A 24485-nucleotide genomic window follows, 5' to 3' on the forward strand; every position below is an offset into this window, starting at 1 on the left:
CCAGGTGCATTGAAGAACTAAGGCTGTACTCTTCTTCTAGTCAGAGATCTCAAAAACTGGTGACCAGAGCCGTGGTTGGAAGGTTGTGGGGTTTAACAGATAAAAAGACCATCACAGTTGACCCAAGAGTTCTAGAGTAGCCTCAGAATCTACAGAAAAGCAGCCTCTTAAAAATGACTGACTAGAATAAAACCACGATTCTGTGGGCAAGTCTCCAAAGTGAGGACTACATGAAGGTCTCAGGACACAGGGTCTGGCTCATCCTTCTTCCTCCTAGCATTCAAGTCCCTTAATGGCTGGCATCTCTCCCCATTTTGGAGTTGTCTCCCTCCTTAAGTTTCTCCCAGATAACTGGGGTGCCCTCCTCCCTCCAGATCCCATTGGGCACCACATCTTTTGAGAAACAGTAGGGAGAAGGATTTCTTCCACCTAGTTCCAGAGGAGAAGCCACATCATCCCCTTACAGAACTGAATAAATACATTTAGCACCGCCTCTGCCTTTTTTTCCCCAATTTAGTATTGTTTAATATGCATTTAATCAGGCCATTCGGTATTACAGCGGCTATGTAGCGTGACTCCCCCCGCGGGCGCGGGGGGAGGGCGTTATAGGCCATTAGGCTAAAGTAATATGTATGAGGAGTCACTTTTCCCCAGGGCGCAGTAACTATTTTTGCTCCCCAGTCGTCCCCATTAAATCATTAAACCTCATGACTATACTTTCTGAACTCTACCATGATCTTTAAAAAGCCAAGCATTAAAGGGCAGCTGTCACCCTCCACCGCCCAGGCCTCGCGCTTTATGTATTCACAGCATTAAGTCCTTTGTCAGTCTATACATCATTGGTGCTGGGGTGGGGGTGGGTGGGAGGTAGTTACAGCGCTTGAGGAGTCGATCCGGCCCCCAGCTCTCCCCTGGGGAGGGCCCCAAGGGTCTGATGATGGACCGCCCCTTAAGAGAAGGCAGGTAACAACGCAGGGCTGCGGGGCAAGAGGGGCGAGGTTGCCGGCGTCTGGGGGCTGTCCGTGGTGCTGAAGTCCTGTCCCACCGACGGACGTTATCCTCTCTTCCCTTCTCTAACCAACTACATTTGGCTTTCTCAACCGGCAAGTCACTGTATAACCAAATATATCCCCCCAAATCCCTATTTTTCTCCTTATAAAGTGGGTATGATACTGCCCAAGGAAAGCTGTGGAGTAGCAGAAAGATCTGTGGACTAGGACTTAAAAATAGGCTAACCACATTTAGACAAGTCTGAGCATCAGTTTCTTCCATGTTAAACAGTGATAATGCTGGCCACACAGGGTTGTTAGATTTAGAGGATTTATATTTGTTAGTTATTTGCAAACCACAAACACTGCACATGTAATAATATATTAATGTGTTCATGACAAATATTGATATTAATTTTGCTTTTGTTATTTAGTAAATATTTATTTCACACTGTTACTACTATTTATTATTGTTCTTGTGGATAGGTGTTACTAAAGAGCCATTTTCCAGGAACTTCCTTCTGCCCTAGGAAATCTCCTCCCACAGGGATGAAAAAAGGGGACTCTTATCAGCAGAAAAAGAGACCTGGCATGTTTTTATTTATTCCCTTCCTATGAGTTGAAGTAGAGAAGACCCTTGAGTCCCTTCTCCCAAGACTCAGTCCCAACCCTGTGGGGTCCCTACCCAACCCTTATTTCAACTCTCCAATCCTCATCTTTGACACGCAGGTGCTTTTCTTGCTCTGAATCTCACCATCAAAAACCTGAGCAGGGAAGGGTTAAGCATCTCGGCAACCCCCAACAGGGTCCTCCTCACAGGCTGGGAAACAATGGAGCCATCAGTCTATATTTGACCTTTGCTCCTGCAGCGTTTATGACTTATTCCTCTCCTCCACAGCCTGCTGTGATTCAGCCTTCAATCTCCCACCTCTTGCCAGAGCATAGCTGGCCCTCCCCCAACATCCTCCCCAGCCTCTTAGGCCTCCTTCCTTCCCCTTTTCTCACCTTCCTTCTTCACCTCTCCCAGATTCCTTCCTATCTCCTTCCTTATTTGCTTGTATTTCCCCCCTGTATTTCCTTTTCAAGCTCTCCATTCTCTCTTTCTTCCATTCTTTCTTTCTTTCTTTCTTGCCTTTTCTTCTCTTCCCTTCCTTCCTCCCTCCTTGCTTTTTCTTTCTCCCCTTACCATACTAATTTATCTGTGGGCATACAAGATCTGGGTAAGGATTCTTAGAAAAATCTCAACTTGCCCTCTTCTCTCCAGTTAATAACCTCAAACTTATAGATCCCTTTCTGCTCACCCCTCATCCCTGACATCATTATTTCCAAAAGTGGACATAAGTTGGCAAAATGAAGGTGTGGGGAATGGGGAGGGTGCTGTATCGATTCATGAGGTGGGGGCTCTCCAGGGGTAGGGGTAGTGTCACTCAGACTAGAAAAGAGATGAATGGAGGGTCTTATCAAAGAGAAGGGACCCTGGTGGGTAGAAAAAAGGAAAAGAGTATAAGGGCTTAAATATCAGAAAGAACCAGATTCCAGCCCTAGCTCATCCACCTACTAAGTGACCTTGGACAAGCCGCTTATCCTATTTGAGCTTCTTCCTTCCCTGCAAAATGGGAGTTAATAATATCTGCCTTGACTTGGCTTGCAAGGTTGCTATAGGGATCAAGAAACAGAAAGAGAATAAAACTGTGTTGTAAACTGTAGAGGGCTGGACAGATACAAAGTGGAAGGTTGTATTTTTTTTCTTGGAGACTCATCTGGCAACCCTGCTTCCACCCCCTTCCCCACCCCACCCCACCCCACCCCACCCCTGCCTCTGGATGGAGGAAGCAATGATCTATAAGTTTGAGGTTGTTAGTGGAGAGAAGATGGCAAGTCGAGATTTTTCTAAGAGTCCTTACCTAGATCTGACAATGATCCCATAGCACCTTCCTATTTAAAAAGCATTGAGATAGCTTTTTCACTTTTAAAACAGCCTTATGGATGGAGGACATACCATTGGCCCCATTTCATGGATGTGGGCAACAAGGCTTAAGCAGGTTTGAAGTGACTTGTCCAAGGCCATTACACTAGAAAGTAATAAAGCCATGACTCAAACCTAAGTTTTCAGTCTCCAAGTTCATCGCTCTTTCCACCAACTCCTATGGTTTCTCACTTGCCCTGAGGTCTCCCTGGGCAAAAGGGCATTTGTCTGAACCAACCTATTACCTACCTTGCACTGTCTGTTTACAAGCCTACCTTCCTCCAGCAGTGGTGAGTCCCATGAAAGGAGAGAACATGTCTGGTGGGCACTTGGTGAACTGTTTGCCAAATGAATGAATGAAACCCTGCCCCACTCCATCATGTACAGTGTTACCCCTGGGTGCAGGGTTACGTCCCAGAAGGTGAATTACAACTTGGTCCTCTTCTTCGCAACTCCAGAGGACTCTGGGCTCTGGCATGAGAGTCTCTCTGGAGGAGGGGTCCAGCCTGCCACCCCTCTACACACACACACACTGCTCAGCCCCTGCCCCCAGCCCTGTGACAGCAGCCTCTGTAATGAATGACTCTGCAGTGGGGCCCAGCAAAAGGACAGGAGGGCACGAGACAAATCATAGCTGCCAGGCGCTAATCTTCCCCTGGGAAAGTCACCTCCACCCCCCTCATCCATCACTGGGCACTGGGTTGCCACTATACCCCCACCACGTACACACCCAAGACAACTGTGGATGCATGTGAGAGTACACAGAGAGGTGGGCTACAGCATTCACGTGGGAGCCTCTGTACACAAGCAAAGCAGCCCATGCAAAAACCAGAAAAAAAGGCCATTAGCGCTCTATACAAGGCCCCTGCCTCGGTTCTCCCACCCCCAGAAAAAGTGACATCTAATGAACCCATATAGATCCACTGAGCCATACATTTGTTTAATTGCCTAAGAAATGTTTGTTGAGAGTCTATTTCAGGTAAAGCAATGTGGTACAGAGGACACGGAAGTGAACAGAACAGGGTCTATTCATGAAGGAGCTCACAGTCCAGCAGGAGAGCTGAAACAGACCAAGGGACATGGGGAGGAGAGAGACATGGGTGTGAGAGAAGAGGAGGATGGAGAGTCAAGGGAGGGATTTTTCCCAGCTGAAGGTGCAGGAACAGCTTCACGAAAGACCTTGAAGGGTGAGTGGAGTTTGCAAGGATAGGAAGAAAGCCATCCAGGAGCAGCAAACCAGATGAGTCAAAGTGGAGTGTGAAGGCAAAGCGTGCCTGTGAGAGAGGCAATAAGTGGTTCATGAGGGGGCAAAGAAAGAGGAGACTGATATCTGTCCACTGAAAGCCACACGCTCCCCAGCATCCATCGATTCCCAACACACACACACACACACACACACACACACACACACACACACACACACACACACAAAGCATCTCAGCATCATGAGAGGAGCCGGTCCAAATTCTGCCAGAGATCAATGGCATGGAGATGTGTCCAGCCACCGGTACATCTTCAGAGAAGAAGATTTGGAGGCACGGACCTTTATCCACAAGCCATGTCACTGTCAAGCCACTCTGTACATTGTTACCCTCCAGGCCAGTGCTCCCTGAGCACCATTCTTAGTACTTCACCGAATCATGAATTCCCACTAGAATGCAAGCCCCATGGGGCATGGAATATCTCACTCACTGCTAAACCCCTACAGCTCAGAACAATTGCTTGGCACACAGGTGTTTGAATGATTGAGCTCATGGCTTCATTTAATAAGGTGGTTATGCTATAAGAAGACTTCCCAGGTGGCGCAGTGGTAAAGAATCCAGCTGCCAGTGCAAGAGACACAGGAGACGCAGGTTCAATCTCTGGATCGGGAAGACCCATTCCAGTATTCTTGTCTGGGAAAATCCATGGACAGAGGAGCCTGGTGGGCTAGAGTCCATGGGGTCGCAAAGAATTGGACACAACTTGAACATGCACACATAGGCATGCTATAAGATAGACATAAATATTCCCCACCCACCCTCATTTTATAGAAAACTCAGTCTTGGAGAGATTCAAAAACTTGCCAACTGGTCATGCAACTAGCAAGCGGAGGGTCCTCAATGCAAACCCAGCTTGGTCACCAGGGCAATCTCTCTGCCAGCTACGCTAAGAGCAGCGGCCCTGCCTCTGGCTTTTCTATCTCTGCAGTTGTGGTTATGTTTCAAGAAGGTATAATTTGAGCCTTCTTTTTCATAGGCTGCATAACCATGAACTCTGATAACAGGCACTAATATATTTACTGTCTACAGTCACACACCCTCAGTCAGCCCACTTCAAGAAAGCCCAATACAAACAAAAACACCCAATTTTCAAAGTAGGTAAATCTAGGAGTTCTCATCTGCTTTATAGAAAAATTCTTTGCACTATAAATAAGAGGTGTTATCAAAACAGTTCTTTAAGTAGCAGAACTTCCCTGGACACAGCAGTGCTTATCCAAAGGGGAAGGACTGAGTGTTGACACTGACATTCATGGATCGCCCGCTGTGTGCCAGACATTTTAGCTCCTTGCACAGGAGATGGTTTACCACCACTTTAGAGATGAGGAAACTGAAGACCATGGGAATTCCCTGGTGGTCCACTGGCTAGAATGCCTGCCGTGCTTTCACTGCCAAGGGTCTGGGTTCAATCCCTGACTAGGGAACTAAGATCCGATAAACTTCAAGGAAAGGCACAGCCAAAAAAAAAAAGATGGGGGAACTGAAGATCAGGGTCAACACATTTAGTTATTCAACATTTGCTCATTCTGGCTCTATGCAGGCCCTGGGAAAGCAGATATATACAAGCACATCTTTGCGCCTACCCACCTCCCCAACCCCACCCTGCCCAAGGGCACTTGCATTCTAATGGGGAGAGACAGGTAATAAACAAATAAATGAATAAGTGCACAAATCTTCAAGAAAATATCATGTTGCGATAAGTGCTATGAAGAAAATGCACAGGGTGATAAGAGAGTGTCTCATGCAGATACAGAGGTATTTAGGGGACCCCCTTGGGCCCCTCAGCTAGAAGCTGGCTGACTTCATCTCTGGCTCTTCCTCTTCAATACAAAAAAAAAGGGAGGGAAGAAGGGAGGGAAAGAAGGAAGAAGGAAGGAGGGAGGGAGGGAGGGAGGCCTTCAGCCTCCAAATGAGCAGAAATCCAAATGGAAGAGTTGCTAGAGAAACAAAGTGTATTTGAAGCCATTGTCCATCACACACCCATCTGCAATTAGCTCCAGAGCCCTGGCACTAACTCTCTGCAAAAACAGGGAAGTGATCTGTAAAATTCCAGTTCATCCTGCTTGGTGGGAGCCCTGGAGCAAGGAGGTCTGGGGCCGTGGTGGGGAGAGGGCAATGCAGGCTGACGAAGTGAGGCTTGGGGATGGGGATGCTGATGGGCCCCCACTTTGAGGGCTGTGGGAGGAGGAAGTGAATCACCACGCACCGCTGTCTGCTGTGGAGGGACCATGTGAAGGTCTTCTCATGTGCAGGAGCTGGAGGAACTGAGGGTGCAGACGGGCAAAGAGAGCAGGAGGGAGAAGAGGGGCACAGAGCTGGAGAGCGGTGGGGGGAAGAGAGGAGATGAGCAAAGAGGAAGCAGGTGTGCCCAACGTGACCAGGCTTCCCTTCAACCTCCCCCAAAGCTTAATAGATTTCTAAATGGGCTTATTATCACCACCTATGAATTCTTTTAAAGGACCTAATTATCAATATAAAACACCAAACTAGCTAATTAGGTTTACTGAGCGGGCCTTGACACAGGTGCAAACAGGCTCTCCGGATGGTAGTCCTGGTGAAGCCTGCAGACCTGGATCAATGGTTGGGGGGTGGGGAGGGCTGCCCACGGCACCCAGTTAGGCCTGTAACTGCAGGCCCCCTCCTGCCACTGCCTGACCTCTCTCCCCTGGTGGCCTGGAGCCCAGGGCCCACAAAATAGGGTCCAGCTGCCCTTGCACCCCTCTGGGATAGGTGCTGAAGATGAAGCAAGCGGGTGTCCCCAGAATCTAGCTTGGGGGTGCTGCATGCAGGCAGAGGGGTCAAGGAATCAAGCCGTTGGCATTCCTTCCTCCACTCCTAAGCAGAAATGCCCAGGGCAGGGGCTTTACTGAGATGCTGAGAAAATGCACTTGTCTTACACATCATTGAAGGGATTGTGGTGGGGGGAGTAGTAACATGACAGAGATGGCTACGCCCCTCCCCCACTAGATTACAGGACCCCTGTGGGGGGCGAGGGCCCGAGTTCTCAAGGACTGGATGGTGCTCACCTGAAACCCTGTCTCCACTATAGCGATTTCCAAAGTGTGTTCCCCAGACCCCAAAAAACATCAGCATCATCTGGGAAATTGTTGGCTAGGCAGACCATCAGATACCACCCAGGGGTGGGGCCTAGCAAATGGTGGTGGTGGTGGGGTATTATTATTTATCTATTTATTTGGTGGCGTTGCGCCTCGGTTGCGTGGCATGGGGGATCTTCCTTGCATCATGTGGGATTTTTCTGATGAGCCCTCCAAGAAATTCAGAGGCTGGCTCCAGTTTGAGAACTTCTACTCTTGTGTATACGTACAGAAGGAGGTCATTCATCAGTGCAGCTGCCAATGCTGCTGCTGCTGGCTTGTTGGGGGGGGCAGGTGTGGAGAGGCCTGTTTCTTAAATTAAACTAAATGATGGCCATTAAGGGGGCGTCCCCTGCACATAATTAATTCTCCTTTAGCTAAAAGGGGCAGGTGAGAATTGGACAGCTACTGATGATCTCGGCGTGCCGCACCCTCATTCTCCGCCACCCTCCCGTCTCCAGGGTCCTTCTCTGGGGGCCCCACCCCTCAAATCAGGTTCTCCTTCTGTGCAGCCACTCCAGGGGAGTCTGAGCTTTGTTAGCTACCTGGCACTCACTTCTCCAAGTGCCACACCACTGTCCCCTTCTCCAAGTCAGTCACCCCTCTCAACAAGTCTGTCCTCGTCCCGCCAGTCCTCTGCAGACACACGGGGTCCCAATGTCCCTCTCTCATCAGAGCACTTCCGCTTTACCCAGGTTGGCACGTAACTCATGGGCAGAATTTTGTTTACTATTTAAACCATAGGTGCCACAACATTAAGAGATGTAAAAATCTTGGAGCTTGAAATCCACACCCCAGGCCTTTCCAGACTTGACAGACTGACTGAGGGAAGCCAAACTGTTGGGGTGGATCGGGTCATCCTTTCCTAGCTGTGTGACCCCAGATGAGTGCACTCACCTCTCTGAGCCTCATTTCCACAGCTCTCAGATATGGGTGATACCACCCATCTCGTTAGGTTTTGGTAAGGATGAACAGAAACTGTATGTGGGAAGCCTCCAGGCAGAATCTGTTCCAGATTAGACACACTCCCCACCCCCGACTCCCTCCAGTGGGTTCCAGATGAACCCAAATGGGGCTCATTCTCTGGGTCTCAGCAGCTCACCCCCTTTAACTATTAATAAATCCTGGAGTCCAGGTGCTAGGCCAAGTTCAGGGCAGTTCAATAAACCTTTCTGCAGGTACCTGCTGTGTGCCAGGTGCCTTAACAATGGCTGAAGATGCAGAGACAGAGTAAGAAAGGACCTTGTACCCCAGAAGTTCGAGTGTGGTAGGACAGACGCATTTGTAATGCATCTTTAAGAAGAAGGGAAGAAGCAAGAGTGGTGCCCCAAAAGAGAGTAGCCTTGGAGACAGACCTGGGTTCAGATCTTGACTTTGCCACTAAGGAACCAGCTAACGCTGTGATTTTTCCAGTAGCCATGCATGGATGTGAGAGTTGGACCATAAAGAAGGCTTAGCACCGAAGAACTGATGCTTTCGAACTGTGGTGCTGGAGAAGACTCGTGAGAGTCCCTTGGACAGCAAGTAGATCAAACCAGTCAATCGAAAAGGAAATCTACCCTGAATATTCACTGGAAGGACTGATGCTGAAGCTGAAGCTCCAATACTTTGGCCATCTGAGGCAAAGAACCAACTCAATGGAAAAGACCTTGATGCTGGAAAAAATTGAAGACAGGAAAAAAAAGGGGGTGACAGAGGATGAGATGGTTGGATGGCATCACCAACTGAATGGACATGAATTTGAGCAAGCTCCAGGAGATGGTGAAGGACAGAGAAGCCTAGCATGTTGCCGTCCATGGGGTCACAAAGAGTTGGACACAGCTGAGAGACTGAACAACAACGTTGTACAAATTACTTAATCTCTTTGTATCCCGTTTTTCTCCTTTACAAGGTGGCGGAAAGGAACTTCAAAGGATGAGGCTTGCAGATGTTGTGGGTAAGTGCCTGGCACGTGTGGAGGCTCAGAAAATGCTGGCATCGTTATCATCATTATGAACGCAGTGGGCTTCCTCGTCCTTCAGGAGCCCACCCTTCCTCTGCAGGGTCAGGGGCTGCACCATCCGGGTGGCCCCAGGCTTTGGAGTTAACCAGATGATCCTTTAATACACAAAGAAACCCCAAATAGCTTAACCTCAGCCGGGGCACAGAGGGCCTGGCCACCCGGCAAATACTGGCCCTGAATCCTGTGCACCATTATTGCATCTGAAAATCCGTTAACATTTCATACAATTTCCTGCACAGCAGTGCGCTTCATAATGCTGGGAGCCAAGCCGGCCCAGTAATTGGGACTGGAGTGGGGCAGAGTCCAAAGCAATTAATCCAGCCTCCTTCCTTGTTTGCGCCAGGATAAGCCTGATGGGGTGGAGAGTAATTGGAAAGGAGCGGCTTCCATCCCCAACTCGGAATTAATATTTTCCTGTCCTGATTTAATTCCGCCCGGGAACAGTGACACAGAGACACACCGTGTCAAGCGCTAAGTAATCCACCACGAGCCACCTGAGGAGGAGCGAAGGACTTTTCCTTTTCTTTACGGTTGGCGGCGGGTAGAGGGGAATGGCGGCTAACGAGACAGAACCTCACAAGTTGGAGGGCCTTCCAAGGACATCTGAAGCCTAACTCTCCTCTCCCCCAACCCCACCCAGTGCAAGGACACGCCACAGAGGAGACGGACCTGAGTTCAAATCACGGCTTTGGGACCTCCCTGGCAGTCCAGTGGTTAAGACTCTGTGCTTTCAGTACAGGGGACAGGGGTTCAGTCCCTAGTCAGGGAACTAAGATCTCACTTGCAGAGTAGCAACAAGCCAAAAATACATATATATATAAATCCTGGCTTTGGTACTTAGAGGTGTGACCATGGGCAAATCACTTAAATCCCACTGAGCCTCAGTTTCCTCATCTGTAAAATGGGGATAAATAGTACCTCCCATGAATGATCGTCATCAGATGCATTACAATAAATACACGGCACTTAATGCCTATATAATGGTCTGTCAATGGTTGCTATGTTTCCTCTTGTTCTAGGTTTTATGACCAGGAGCCAAGCACAATGGTAAGCATGAAGAATAACACGCAAGGAAAAAAAAAGAAAGAATGCAAACAGAAACAAAACAGGGGCCCAGGGCTTCCCTGGTGGCTCAGTCATAAGGTATCTGCCTCCCAATGCAGGAGACACTGGTTCGATCCCTGACCCTGAAGGATTCCACATGCCTCCGAGCACCTAAACCAGTGCTCTGCAGCTGTTGGGTCTGTGCTCTAGAGCCCGGGAGCCACAACTACTGGAGTCCCTGCCCGGCATCAATGAGAAATCTGTGCACTGCAACTGGAGAGCAGCCCCCATTCACCATACCTGGAGAAAAGCCTCCACAGCAATGAAGACCCAACACAGGCCAAAACAAATATGTTAAAAAAAAAAAAAAAAAAAAGAGGCCCAGCATTGTAGGAGCTTGAATTCTAGTCCCATATAGCTAGAGCTTGTTGTATACAATAGGCGTTTAATATGCACTGGCTCTTTGCCTTGTGCCGATGGCATCCCTGGGCAGGCGAGCATTCAGCTTCTGCCTGATCACTTCCTGTCACTGAGCCTTTGCCCACATGTCAGCCTCCTCCTGGGCTTCTGGCTGCCTCCCTGTCACTGCATGCCCCCACCCCACCTCCGCCCAGTTCTAGCTCCATTCTAGGGCCAGCTGGAGAGAGACACATCCAAGCACAGGATCTGGGTCTCAGGAATGTGCAGATTTCTGCTGGAGACCCCTGTGTGGCTGAGCCTTTTCCCAACTGGCTTGGCAGAGGTCTCATGGGAGGAGGGCTCCCAGCTGGATCCTCTCTCATCCCTGGGGTGCTGTCCCAGGGGCTCGGGCTTGTTACGTGAAGAACCGGGGAGGAATTAACCTCAACTACCAAGGAGGTACCCTTCTGCGTCCCACATCCCACCGGTTCCTGGAGCTCCCTTTCACCTCCCCAGCAAACCATTTCCAATGAACTCTTGTCCCAGAGTCTGCTTCTGAGCAGACTGAGACCGTCGGGTATTCTGTAGACCCTGAGGCCCGCGTGCCCCGCTGCAGGGCCCCTCTAATGAAAGTCAGCACCAAGAGACAGAGGCGGGAGGACATGCCTCCTGACTGCAGGGCAGCTTGAACATCCCAAGGCTTCTGAGATGTTGGCAGAGGTGCTGGGTGGAAGGGCAGATGTTTCCCAGGAGGTGGGGCAGGGGGGCAGACTTATTCACGAGTGAGCTGAGACCCCTACCCACCCAGGACACTCAGAAACACTTACAAACCACCAGGCAGCAGGAATCTTACAGGCTCACAAAGGCGCAAAAACCAGGGAGGTCTGGTTATTCATATTCTGCCCCCCCCCACAACAGGTGGAAGGAAAAGCTTCAAGGGTGGGAAGGAAGACGCCTCACTGGGCTCCCAACTCCCCCAAAAAAGTCAAAGCAGAGAGTTGCCAGAAAAACTGTGTGTTCCACAAAACTGCAGGAAAACACTATGCAAATGTCAAACTGATGAGGAGGTGGGGGAGCAGGCCAGGAATAAACCAAACATTAAATCACATCAGTAGGAGAATAATAGCTAAACTCCTTCTTACTTGTAGCACTCAATTCTGCAGTCGATACGGACCAGAATGAATGAACGGCCTCCTCAGAGCCACATCTAAATTCAATGCGTGCAGCACCCCAAACTCCAAGAGGGGGGCCGGCCAGCCAACGGCAATCCTGCCTCACCCCATATCTTCCACCCACAGGGGTTAATGGGAGGGCACCAAACCTAGGCCCCCAAGGCAGCTAGGGTGTAGTGAGAGGAGCCCTGCACAGGGGCTGGGTGACATGGGGCAAGTCAAGTGCCGTCTCTGAACCTCAGGGAACCAACATGGGGGAAGCTTGAGGGGGTTGATGGGATGCAGGGTCACAAAGGCCTAGTGGTTGGCCACAGTGCATAGAAGGGGGGGAGGCCACTTGAATGGGGCCAGGTAGTCTGTGCCCTGGCCCAGAGTGAGCCTGGGGGCAGAGGAGAGGCTGAAGTACCCAGCTGCAATCAGGTCCCATGTGCAGAGGGTCACAGATCAGCTGCCCCTGTCATTCATCCCACAGCCATTCATGGCTAGAGACTGCATGTCAGGCACAGCCAGTACCTGGGAACAACTACGTATGTGCTGTGGTCCTGCCCTCCATCAAATACCAGAGGGGAGGGACTTCCCTGGTGGTCCAGAGGTTAAGAATTTGCCTGCCAATACAGGGGACACAGGCTCGAACCCTGGTCCAGGAAGATCCCACATGCGATGGGACAGCTAAGCCCCTGACCCACAACTACTGAAGCCCACGTGCCTAGAGCCAGTGCTCTGCAATAAGAGAAGTCACCTTAATGAGAAGCCCATGCACCACAATGAAGAGTAGCCCCCACCCACCACAACTAAGGTAAAGCCCGCAAGCAGCAACGAAGACCCAGTGCACCTAAAAGTAAATAAATTTTAAATGTTTTAAATTTTTTAATTAAAAAAATACTTTTTATAAAACCAAAATACCAGAGGGGAAGACACAGCAGACATATCAATTCAGAACCTGGGAGGATTTCTGTATGCGAGCTCAGCTTCTAGGGCCAGGGGGCAAATGGGTCTTATCCGAGCAGCTCCTGGGAGCCAGGTTGGGGTCAGTACTCATGTTTTCTCACTCCATCCTCAGAAACTCACTTTACAGAGTAGGGGATTGGCTCAGAGTCCCATAGCTGGAAAGAGGATGTGAACCCAGATGTGTGATTTTAGAGACCAGCACTGCTGGTGACTCACCAACCAGGCTCACATAGAGATGAGGATGCCGGTGGTGGAGCTGGGACACTCCTTCCCTCCCCAGGGGGCAGCTTCAGTGCTCCACTGTTGTCTTCAAGCTCCCCTAACAGGTGAAGGACCCCTCACAGCCTTCCTTGGGCTTTATCCCAGCTGTCTCCAAAGGTCTAGACATGACTAAGGGCCAGAAGAACCTCACCTATTCTGCCTTCATCCTCCCCACTGCTCCTGCCCCTGACCTCAGAGACTTCAGTGGACTTCTGTGGCTTTCATCTCTCCAGAATCGATCTCTTTTGAGACTGTACCTCAAATTTTCCTAGGAACCTGCATCCCTCTCCCACTGTGAGTCCATGACATTCTGCAGGGGCAGAGCTAGGGATGCCTGTGGGCGTAAATCCTCCCTCTGCCCCCAGCTAGAGTGACTGGTTCATGAGTGGGCATGTAATTTTAGCTGGGCCAATGAAATTCAGTCTCGAGAATTTTACTCTTACTATTGGAAAGAAGATGTTTCCTTTGTTGAATCATTAGGATGTGGGACTAGAGCTACTGGCAGCCATTTTGTCACCACGAGTAGAAGGCATTGCCTGAGAAAGATCCCTAGAGGGCAAAAAGAACTGAGAGAAGAAGAGCGACATTTGGTAATGTCTGAAGTTCCAGGTCACATGTTATCTGAAGACTCCCTTGGCCTCTTTAATAGTCATTAACCTCCTTTGTGGTGCTAGAGAAGACTCTTGAGAGTCCCTTGGACAGCAAGGAGATCAAACCAGTCAATCCTAAAGGAAATCAGTCCTGAATATTCATTGGAAGGACTGATGCTGAAGCTGAAGCTCCAATATTTTAGCCACCTGATGCGAAGAGCCAACTCATTGGAAAAGATCCTGATGCTGGGAAAGATTGAGGGTAGCAGGAGAGGGAGGCAACAGAGAATGAGATGGTTGGATGGCATTACCGACTCAATGGACATGAGTTTGAGCAAATTCCAATGAAGTGAAGGACAGGGAAGCCTGGCCTGCTCCTGCCCAGGGGGTCCCAGAGAGTCAGACATGACTTAGCAACTGAACAACAACAATAATAACCTCCTTTTTGCTTAAGCCAATTTAACTTTAGGTTTCTATAAGCCTCTTTCCCCAAACTGAAAAGAATTGGGACTAATGTAGGCAACAACATCCCTTGGGAATTGTGCCAGCGTGTGAACCTCTGCCCACTCTCATCCTCTAGAAGGAATCTCAGACAATGGAGTCCAAATCCATCTTTGGCAGTGGAGGAAATTGAATCCCACAGTTTTTTCAAGTCACTTATTCAAAGCAACAGAGCCAGTTAGGGACAGAATTGAGATTCAGATTCAAACCTTAAAACTCTTACTCCTGTGTGCTTTCTGGACAAGTGTGTGATCTGTTTGTCTAATTCTGAAAAGGTATATATGTGTGTGTGAGTGTTTTTGTGTCCTCAGAGAGATACTGAGGTCCCCAAGGGCCAAGCTTGTGCCACTGACATGCCTGACATCTCCCGTGAGTGCATGCTAAGTTGCTTCAGTTGTATCCAACTCTTTGAGATCCTATGGACTGTAGTGTGCCAGGCTCCTCTCTCCATGGGACTCTCTAGACAAGAACATTGGAATGGGTTCCCATTTCTTACTCCAGGGGACCTTCCTGACCCAGGGATTAACCCTCATCTCTTGCATCTCCTGCATTGGCAGGTGGGATCTTTACCACTAGTACCACCCACCCAAGTTAATGCAGTGGGTCCCCCAGGTGATCCCTGGACATTTAGTATCAATGGGCTTCCTGGAGATGTACTCTGTCATGCCCAGTGTTGGGCATCATCTGTTTCAGGGAATGACACACTGTATGCCCAGGGGAAGAGGTCAACCTTTCTGAGGCACAGGCTAATATAAAGTTGAATATAATAAGCATAACGCTAGCAAAAGAGGTATCTTTCATGAGTTATCTCTTGTGAAAAAGTGAGACATTTGCTAAACAAAAGGTATTGTGTTCACTTTAAGAAAATCCAAGACCCAAAATTTAAATTTACCCTATGAATTTAGAGAATAAAGGACAATTTTATAAAAAGATTCTAATTGTTATAGCAGTTCTGCTAAGGATCCAGAGTGGGTGTTTACAGACCTCCCCAGCAGGAAGGCAGGAATGAAAGAAACAAAGATGTTAAAGACAAACGCCCTAAGCCCTACCCACTGACAGCCCCACTGAGAAGAAGGCAAGGATCTCCTAGAGGGTAGAGGAAGAAGTCAGTGGACAACAGTCATAGAGATACATGATTGTGTAGAGGGGGCGTAAACACCTGCGTAAAGCAGCATTACTCCTTTTTTTTTTTTAATTTATTTATTTTAGTTGGGGGCTAATTACTTTACAATATTGTAGTGGTTTTTGCCATACATTGACATGAATCAGCCATGGGTTTACATGTGTTCCCCATCCTGAACCCCCCTCCCACCTCCCTCCCCATCCCATCCCTCTGGGTCATCCCATTGATCCAGCCCTGAGCATTTGTCTCATGCATCAAACCTGGACTGGTGTTCTGTTTCACATATGATAATATACATGTTTCAATGCTATTCTCTCAGAACGTCCCACCCTCACCTTATCCCTCAGAGTCCATAAGACTGTTCTATGCATCTGTGTCTCTTATTCTGTCTCACATATAGGGTTATTGTTACCATTTTTCAAATTCCATATGTATGCATTAGTATACTGTATTGGTGTTTTTCTTTCTGGCTTACTCCACTCTGTATAATGGGCTCCAGTTTCATCCATCTCAATAGAACTGATTCAAATGTATTCTTTTTAACGGCTGAGTAATATTCCATTGTGTATATGTACCACAGCTTCCTTATCCATTTGTCTGATGATGGACATCTAGGTTGCTTCCATGTCCTGGCTATTATAAACAGTGCTGCAATGTACATTGGAGTACACGTGTCTCTTTCAATTCTGGTTTCCTCGGTGTGTATGCCCAGCAGTGGGATTGCTGGGTTACTCCTAATGGCACTGGGCTGAGACCCCCTGCTCTATCCAAACAAGATCCTGAACCCCAAATCCTGGAGCAGCCCGGACCCAAGACCAAGTCCAGGAGGGTATGGTTTAGCACATCACAGTATCCGCTGCCTTCTCCTTCAACCCATTGCTACAGGTCCTCCCCCTGATGGCCATCCTCCTATGGGAGAAATAAGTGTACTTTCCACTCCATTGACACTGGAGTTGATAATATGACTCCTTTTGGTGAATGGAATAGAAGCAGAAGTGATATATATGTCAAGTGATATGCGTGTCAAGCAAAAGCTTTAGGAAAGGATAATGGTAGGATAATGCATGCAGGCAAGCTCAGTCACTCAGTTATGTCCGACTCTTTGCAACCCCATGGACTGTAGCCAGCCAGGCTCCTCTTTCCATGAGATTTTTCCAGGCAAGAACACTGGAGTAGGCTACCATTTCCTCCTCCAGGGGATCTTTCAAATCCAAGGATTGAACCCGCTCTCCTGTGTCTCCTGCAAGCAGGCAGGTTCTTTACCCATTGAGCCACCTGAGAAACATCAAATATTTCCACCATCTTTCTTGCTCTTTTCCCTCTGCCACTGGAATAACAAGTCTTTGATTGAGACTGCTTTTCCAATCTGATCCCAAGAATGAAGATATACAGGGCTGGGTCACAAATGACTCACAGCAGACATGTACCATGAGCAAAAAGTTATCTATTGTTGCTATAAGCCACTGAGATTTGGGGATTGTTTGTTACTGTATCCCAAACTAGCAAAAGCTGACTAATGCAGAGGGCAACATTCACAGCTTTAAGGCCACCTCTGACAACAGAATGGGGTAAGTGGCTCAGATCACGTCACTTCAGATCCATGGGCATCAAACATGTCTGGGAATCACAAGAGATACTCAGTAAAATGCAGGTTCCCTTACCTCCCTCCTGAGCTTTAATAAGTTCATCCAAGGAAGGGCCCAGGAAATTAATATTTTTGACAAGATCTGAAGGTGACTATCATGCGGCTATCAACAGACTATACCTTGAGAAGCTCTGATCTAATGAGTCCAGTCTTTTTGATACCCGAGAGGCAAGGTGACATGCCCAAGGTCACAAAGCGTGATGCCAACAGGAAACAGATCTTCAGCTCTTTTTCCTGAAGCATGCTGTCCTTTCCCAGATAAACAGGGGTGGAGGCAGAAGAGAAAAGAGAAACTCACAGACTGAAAATGCAAGTCCGGAGAGAAAGATCAGTGGAGGCCAGGAATTCAAGTTGAATCAGGGTCCAGATTTCAAGCTGAGAAGGAGGCTGCCCCGTGGGTGGGTGGCTAAGTGGCCCCCGGAGGCCTTCTCCGGAAGGCTAGAGGCGTGGAGAAAGGATTCAACTTTCAGAGCAGGGAGGCTAGAGGAAAGAGAGAGAAAAAAATAAATAAATAAAAAGAGAAGGGGGGAAAAAAAGCCTTCCAGCCCTGGTGAGCCCAAACATCCCCAGCATCACTGCAGGAGCTGCCCCAGCCCTCTTCGATTTTGATGTACAGTTTGAAACAAATCAATAGCAGTATAATAATACTCAGCACGCTGTGTAATTTTTATATCATTAGTTTTCATTTTCCGCTCCCCATGCATCAAAAAACTTACAACGGGCTCGTAAAGTTTATTTAGTATTCCATGAATTCCTAATCAGTTTCATTTCATAATGATTCAGGAGCCGCCCGCTGCCTAGGCCCCCATGTCAAAAAATCGATAAAACCAACATAGTTTTCCTGATGGCGGCTGCAAAAGGATCTATTGTAGGGGAATTATGATTTATGCCCTGGCCTGACCGTGAGCAGCAGCCTCCACCCGGCAGCTCAGGGCTGAGGTCTTCGCCAATAATGATTTATGCACCTTCTGCTGGCCCCACCCTGGCTCCCTCCCTGCCCCAGCTGGCCTCTGACACTGAGGGGGGTTGGGGATGGGGCGGGCAGGAGGAGGCAGGTTCAGCTGGGAGAGAAGGCACAAGGGAGAGGTCGACCAGAAGTCTGAGCATCCATGCATGGGCTCAGCATCTGTCTTTAGGTCCATATACTTACTTCCAGGAAGGCCTGAGCAGAGAAGTGAGGTGTTTGGGGACCCCCACCTGGCCCCAAAGATCTGCAAAGGGAACAGGGCTGGGACAGGGGTGCATGGATGAAGCAGGGGTGACCCTGGCTCTGCAACTGGAAACCTCACTCCCATCCAGTCTTCCTTTCTGGCCTCACAGGTAAGTCCTTGGCCCCCCACCTCAGCCCCATGCAGTCACCTCCTCTCTTGCTGCCTCTGCCCCAGTGGCTCCAAAGAAGCTCAGTGGGAAAGAGGTCCCAAGGGTCATGGTGGCCAAAAGGCCTCAGCTGAATCTCATGGGATGCAGACACAGCCAGCTTCCGGGAATTCTGAGGCTGGAATGCAAGTTTCCCAGCCTCCCAAGAGGAATGAAGGGGTGGGCTTGAGTCTCTCAGGTGCCTTCTTGTCTACAGAGGCAACCTGGCTTGGTGTTGAGAACCCTCTGCCCTCCCATCCCCTTCCTCCCCTGGTGGGGGAGTACTAGGTCTAGGAAACATGATAAAGGGAGACATTCAGTCCAACAACTGGTTTAATTAAGAGTAACCAACCCACCCCAGAAACAGAGATCTCAGGGTGACTCTCCAGGGGACAGGATGCTATACTGTGATCGGGAGCCACCAGAATTGGGGCCCCGGGGACGTGCACCCCCCTCCACCACCTATCAGTTGGCTTCCCTGCCTCCAGGGAGCGGGGGACCTCATTTAGGTGGGTTGAGAGGGGCAGATGTTCAGGGGCTGGGCATCTGCGGGACTCTGTCCCCCGTGAAAGGGGGCGATCCAGCCTTAGACCCAAGTTAGAATATGTGTCCTCTTCTTCCTGCCTTCGCTTGCCTTTTCTTTCACTTATTCGCCAAACACCAGGGAAAAGACACCTCACAGCCACTCCATCTACATGTGACTCAGAGATAAGGGGCTCGCCCAACCTTGCACAGGTGAAAAGGGGCAAAGCCAGGGTGCTAAGGAAGGTTTTCCAGGTCTAGGGCACACCCTGCTCCACCACACCCAGTGACCCCCTCCCCATGCCTGGCCTGTACCCCCCTCTCCCCCATCCAGGCTCTCCCCTCCCCCGCCTCAATCCCACGCACACAGCAGCATGAAAAGAGCCACACTTTGGGACCAGACCTGGATTCAAATCCTGATTTCCATCATCACTGGCTGAGTGACCTTGGGCAATTTAATTAACCTTTCCGAGTCCGGCTTCCCTCACGTGTGAAAATGGGAGTCATAATTTCTGCCCCACCGATGGCGAGGGCTCAAAAGGGCAAGTATATAAAACACCCCAACCCCTGGGAGGCCCCTGAGAGAGGCTTCCTGCCCTTCCCCCCACTCCCCTTCACCTCTCAGCCTCACTCACATCCCCAGCGGAAAGTCACCTGTGTGGTGCTGGGGGTCAGAGGAGGCCTGGACATGTCCCCACTTGCCCAGAATAATCAAAAAACCGAAACCCAGCCAGGAGTTGGCATCCATGGGCTCCGGGCTGTGTCACTACTCCAAGCTGCGGTCCAGCTTCATTTACGCAAATCTGAGCTGAGTTCCTGCCAGGGCCCCCGTCCCCGGCTGGGAGACAGAAAGGAGCCTGGAGCCTGGCAGCCCATGGTCTTAGGAACCAGCAGCTTCTCCCAGGTCAGGAGCCGGAGGGTGGGAGGGGCTGGGTGGGTAGTGGAGAGAGAGCCTGGATCTGGGTGGGAGGAGAGGAGGGACCCTGTGCTGGAGAAGCCCTGCCTGAACCCCTCCATCCCCTAAAAGGGGAAGCTGGGTTTCTCCCCTTGCAGAAGAGTCCAGATTCTTCCCCATGGAAACGGAGACCCTGGAGCCTGGGCACTGCTCCAAGGACGCAGGTTTTGCCACCCCTGCTCAACCAGAATCGGCAGCCAACAGGCTGCTGTTGGCTCTCCCTAGCCTCGCTCCTTCTCTGCCTGCTTCTGTCTCCTGGGCTCTGTGTCTTGGTGACTTTCCAACCCTCCTGCCTCGTCTCTACTCCTTTCCTCCATCACTGACTTCAGCCACTAGGGAAAATAAACATTTCATCCTGCCAGGCCTGTGGGGTCCTCACACCTCCCCCACCCCAACGGGCAGTGCTAAAAGGCCTGAGATTTCAGGGAATAACCTCTCTCCCTGGATCCCCTTTCTGCTGCCAGATCCCCCCACTTTGTCCCCTCAGCTGTTCTGTCACCCCTGGGCTCAGTGACAGTCCCTACTGGGAAGGTAGGCAAAGTGGGCCAGGAGGCTAATGGACAGCCAACCCAGAGCTGGACATCCAATGGCCGGCACCACAGCATGAATGCCAGCCTGCTTCTGGCAGCTGAGGGCACTAGAGGTGCCCGTCTTCAGCCTCTTCTTCGGACCCCCATAAACACACACGGGCTCCTCAGCCCAAGGGGCCGGCTCTGCACAGCTTTGCTGGCCCCCCTGCCCCGCCCTCTCCCTCTGCCCCTGCATGCACCTCTGATTCTGCCAGAGACCAGAGTTTCAGCTGCTCCAATGCCTTGATGACTGGGTCCCACTCAGGCTCTCTGAGCCTCAGTTCTTTCATCTGTGAAATGGGCTCAGTGAAAGATTTCCTGTCAGGGCCAGGGGTCAGGGTTGACTCATGTGCTATGGGGACTGTGACGCTTTCTTTAACCATCCTTGGATGTCATCACACAGAGCTCTTCCCCGGGTGACCCTGTAAGTTACAAAGCTTTCCCGCTAGTAGAGTCACTGGAGATCAGAAGCTTGTTTCGGGGACACAGAGAGTCACAAAGAAAACAGGAAAACAGAGGGACTTCCCTGGTGGTCTAGGGGCTAAGACTTCTCACTCCCAATGGAGGGGGCCCAGGTTCCATCCCTGGTCAGGGAACTAGATCCCACATGCTGCAACTGAGAGTTCACATGCCCCAGCTAAAGATTCTGTGTGCTGCAACTAAGACCCAATGCAGCCAAATAATTTTTTTTTTTTTTGAAAGAAAAAGAGAACAGGAAAATGGAGATCTGGCTCTGCACTCCTTAGCCATGTGACACTGAACAAGGACGCTCCTTGACCCTCCTGAACCTTAGTTCCCTGTCTGTAGTGAACATCGTGTTTTTCCATAGTGTTTTCTCAAGACACCTGGAAAAGTTTGGCTGGAGCTTATGAAAAGCAAGTTTGCCCTTTATTAGATGCCAAGTATCATGCATCTCTGTTTCCTGTGGCTCAGACAGTAAAGAATCTGCCTGCAATGCAGGAGACCCAGGTTCAATCCCTGGGTTGGGAAGATCCCCTGGAGGAGGGAATGGCAACCCACTCCAGTATTCTTGCCTGGAGAATTCCATGGACAGAGAAACCTGGTGGGCTCCAGTCCACGAGGTCCCAAAGAGCTGGACACGACTGAGCAACTAACACTTTCAAGTACCATGCAGGGCACACCCCACGCAGCATCTTTTTCCATTTCCTCCACACCACCACGAGGCAGGCATTATTACCTACTGATGATAAGGCCCAGAGATGGGGCAGTGACTTCCCTAAGGTCTCACAGCAAGAGCCAGGGTTGGGAATAAGTTCTGTTTGCAGGTGGCTGGAGGCCCAGGTGAGCTCCCTTCACCCAGATTCTCCCCTTTCCCAACCTCCCAGACAGGGGCTTGGGCATGGAGATGCAGTATGTCACATGTACAAGGTGGGAGGCGGTTTGCTGTTCCACTTCAGGGATGAGGAAACTGAGGCCGAACAAGGATAAGAGGCTCAGGCAAGGACACGCAGACGGGAGGGTTATAGACTCAGCTGGAACCACCAGCCTACCTCTGTTCTCATCCTGCCCATCTGAGCCACTTGGCATTTAGAGGTCAAGACTATTTATTTACTGGCCTCAAATCCCAAGCCCTAACCCAGCCATGACTAATGTTGTCTCCCTTCCCACCCCGTCCTCAGGGATGTGGCCCTGGACAGACACTCCTTCAGGTCAGGTCCAGCAGAGGGGGCTACACACTTGATTGCTTTCACGTCTATGACACTGCAGGTCAGATCTCACTACACCAAGAGCCATTACAACAAAAGAGCCCGTCTGCCATTGCAGGAGGCACAAGAGACACAGGTTCAATCCCTGGATCTGGAAGATCTCCTAAAGGAGGAGATGGCAACCCACTCCAGTATTCTTTCTGGAGCATCCCACGGACAGAGGAGCTTGATGGACTACAGTCCATGAGATCGCAAAGAGTCAGACATGACCTAGCCACTAAACAACAACTCTACCAAGATTTTTTTCCAAAGCCAGTCCAGGAGGTATGTAGTCAGCTCATATAGCACCTCCTCAAAGGACTGGGCAGAACGGTAATCTGCATGTCCTCATTTCACAAATGGGGAAATTGAGGCTCAGAGAGGGCTCACAGAGAGGAAGTGGTGGATGGCCCATGTCAGTTTGGCCACAAAACCTCCAAGGCTCTTTCCACTCTCCAGACCTTCCTAAGCCAGGACTTGACACGAGTTCCTGGGCCCAATACACACAAGGGGCTGCTCATATTTCTGCACACTGACAAACGCATGTGGCACGGTGCCCACCCCCCACCGTAAACATGCATATGGCACAGACGTACACCAGGTACACATGCACACTCTCACGGGCACACACAGACCTCGGGGCAGTGGTCCTCCACTTGGGATGCACACTGGTATCACTTGGGGACCTTTTAAACACACCTGTGTCAAGCTCCACCCCCAGCGATGCTGATGGCATGAATGTGTTCAAGTTATCTACTGCTGCATAACAAATTACCGCCTACATGTAGCACCTTACAACAACCTTTCTTCTACAAGGTTTCTGAGGGTCAGGAATCTAGGAGCAACCTTTCCATCCCACCTCCCCTGGAGGCCATCTCAAAGACTCCCATCCACAGGCGCGGGGTCTGGCTCCCAGCCCATCATCACCCCTTCGAGGTGCCTCTGGGTCTGGCTTCAGGCCTGTGTGAGCACGTGGGTTTGCGTGAGCATGTATCCACACAAACTCATCTGCTTACCAGTCAGGACTCCTGAGCAGAGGGATCCGTCTTCTCTGTACCCCTCCAAAGTCATCTGTCTGTCTTTCTTTCCCCTTCTCTCCCCTCTTTATCTTCCTTCTCTTTTCTTGCTCTTTATTTTTAATGTCTTTTTAAATTTTTTACTTATTTATCTTTTGTGACTGCGCTGGGTCTTTGTTGCTATGCACAGGCGTTCTCTAGTTGCACACGCGAGTGGGGGGCTACTCTCTAGTTACAGGGCACGGGCTTCTCATCGCCGTGGAGCCTGGGCTCTAGGGCACGTGGGCCTCAGTAGTTCTGGCAGGTGAGCTCTGTAGTTGCAGAGTGTGGACTTAGTTGCCCGGCGGCAGGTGGAATCTTCCTGGACCAGGGATTGAACCTGTGTCCCCTGCATTGGCAGATGGACTCTTAATCACTGGGCCAACAGGGAAATCCTTTTATTCTTTAATATCTCTTTTTTTTTTTTTTGGCCGCACCGCCAAGCATGTGAGATATTAGTTCCCCAACCAGGAATCGAACCCATGCCCCCTGCAATAGGAGCACAGTCTTAACCACTGGACCGCCAGGGAAGTCCCTCTTTTCTTGCTCTTGACTCTCTTCTACCGCCCTGTCTCTCTCCAGCCTCTCTCTCCCCTTCCTGATCCTGCAGTCTTTATGCCCTCTCCCTCTCACCCGTCAGGAGGCCCAGCAGCATCTCGGGGACAGCTCTAATGCAGCAGCCCTTCCTTGCCCACCTCCAGGAATCCCGCGGGCCGGGCTCCTCTGGTCTCAGGGGGGACTACTTCCCTTCCCGCAACTTTAACTTCCGGGGGGAAGCGGACATGGATAATGAGTAGTGAGCAAGCACCAGGGAAGAGCCAGTCCTCGGTCTGCATCTACTTCCTAACTCGTCTGCTTCTCTCTCCCCATCCGCTGCCCGTTCGCTGCGGGCCCGACCTATAGGCTTCCAGAACCTTCCTTGCTCTCCACACTCTCTCTGTTTCTATTTCCATCTCTCTCCCTCTCTCCCTTTCTGTTGCTGTGACTTCCTCGTGGAGAGAAGCGGGCCCTGGCCACGGCACTGAAGGCTGCGGAAGCAAGGAGAGTAGCTCTGCCCTAGTAACACGCGGCAGAGACAACTCTTCTCAGGAATTAATGAGACCACCAAGAACAAAAGAGGCAACGACCAGCAGAGGCCAGAGAGGCGGGGCCCAGCGAAGCCGTCCCGGCAGAACCGCACGCCCTCAATAATAGAGTGAGGAAAAATGGAGTAGAGATCCCTGTGGTAAAAACTATTAGAGGAGGCGAATTATAAAACTATTAACCAGAATGTAACTCCCAATTAAAAGATGATTTAACACTGGAACCTGATGGATGAATTTTGATTA

The 24485-nt window shown here is 50.1% G+C and overlaps 1 long non-coding RNA gene across 1 annotated transcript in view; it reads right to left on the minus strand.

Moving 5' to 3' along the window:
- The window catches only part of LOC145543431 (uncharacterized), a 77101-nt gene extending 53234 nt beyond the window's left edge, over window positions 1-23867 (minus strand). The window contains exon 1 of the long non-coding RNA XR_014080712.1: window positions 23791-23867. This is a non-coding gene — a long non-coding RNA (uncharacterized LOC145543431). The remainder of the gene's footprint in view (window positions 1-23790) is intronic.
- Window positions 23868-24485: the final 618 nt, after the last annotated feature.

The sequence above is a fragment of the Giraffa tippelskirchi genome, chromosome 3 (genome assembly GCF_054371585.1).
Source record: "Giraffa tippelskirchi isolate mGirTip1 chromosome 3, T2T-mGirTip1v1.2.pri, whole genome shotgun sequence".
Lineage (NCBI taxonomy): Eukaryota > Metazoa > Chordata > Mammalia > Artiodactyla > Giraffidae > Giraffa > Giraffa tippelskirchi.